This window comes from Delphinus delphis, chromosome 18 (assembly GCF_949987515.2).
Source record: "Delphinus delphis chromosome 18, mDelDel1.2, whole genome shotgun sequence".
Lineage (NCBI taxonomy): Eukaryota > Metazoa > Chordata > Mammalia > Artiodactyla > Delphinidae > Delphinus > Delphinus delphis.
The window spans coordinates 20,390,647-20,392,077 of NC_082700.1; positions in this window are offsets into that span (position 1 = coordinate 20,390,647).

Here is a 1,431-nt window from a genome sequence, read left to right on the forward strand (position 1 = left end):
CTTGGAAATAGTGAGATTATCATGGGCTATGGACTCAGAACTAAAATTGGCACTAGTGAAAGAAAAGATCTAGTAAAAGAAAGTCAATCAAAAGCAACATGATTGAAGATGTTCATTGCTGTATATTTTATAATAGTGAAAAACTGAAAAGTTTCATCAATAGGAGTCTGGCTAAGAACTTATGATACATTTGTACCATAAAAAGTGGTAAAATAGTTAAGGTAAAGAATATACACCCTCAATGGGACTTCCCTGGTGGCGCAGTGGTTAAGAATCTGCCTGCAGTGCAGGGGACATGGGTTCGAACCCTGGTCCGGGAAGATCCCACATGCCGCAGAGCAACTAAGCCTGTGCGCCACAACTACTGAGCCTGTGCTCTAGAGCCCGTGAGCCACAACTACTGAGCCTGCACTCTAGAGCTCACGAGCCACAACTACTGAGCCCGTGTGCTACAACTACTGAAGCCTGCATGCCTAGAGCCCGTGCTCCGCAACAAGAGAAGCCACCTCCCGCGCACCACAACGAAGAGTAGCCTCCGCTTGCTACAAATAGAGAAAGCCCTCACGCAGCAATGAAGACCCAACACAGCCATAAATAATTTAAAAAAAGAATATATACCCTCAAGACATGTTGATGAGAGAAAAAGAAGGTATGTTTAGAGTGCGTTTAGTATGATCTCGTGTGTATATAAAAAAGAAAATAAGACATATCTTCTGATCTGACATATGTATGTTAATTCATAGAAAAAGGTCTGGATGGAATAAAATGGTTGACGATGTTATTTCTGGGAAAGCAGTAGGATTGGTGGGGGCTTGGTGCAGTGACATTGCTTCACTTTTTACTCCAGGCTTCTGTGTTTTTGGCATTTTATAAAACCATAGTCATGAGTGGGGTTTTTGGTAATTATAACACTCGAAATTACTGGAGAGGAAAAGATGTGCGACAAAGAGAAATTGGGGCACAAAGTGAGATTTGAGGTCGGGAGAAGGAAGATGAAACGCTTCAGGTAGTGAGCGCTGGCCGTTCTCACCAAATCCTGTGATATTTTGTGACTGGTGAGTTGGAGCTTGTGCCGTGTTCTGAGGATGATAGATATACATAGATGTCCTACATCACTCCAAAAACTATGACCTGCAATGGAGGACCCACAAATCAAGAAAACCCAGTTTCCACATTACCTTCGTTTGGTCTCTTTGTAAGCATTGGGTGAGAAAAATTCTGTATCTTTAGGAAACATTGATTCATTTCCATCCCTGGATGAGTAAATCTGCTACCATAATAGAGCAGTTGTATCGACCACAGACGTCTTTCCTCTACCCGTGACTTTATTTCCACTTTGTTGGATTTATTCATTCAGTCTGTAACTTTTATTGAGCCCCCATCTGCCACTCTTAGACAAGGCCCCTGCTCTCCCAGAGCTTCTAGTCAGGG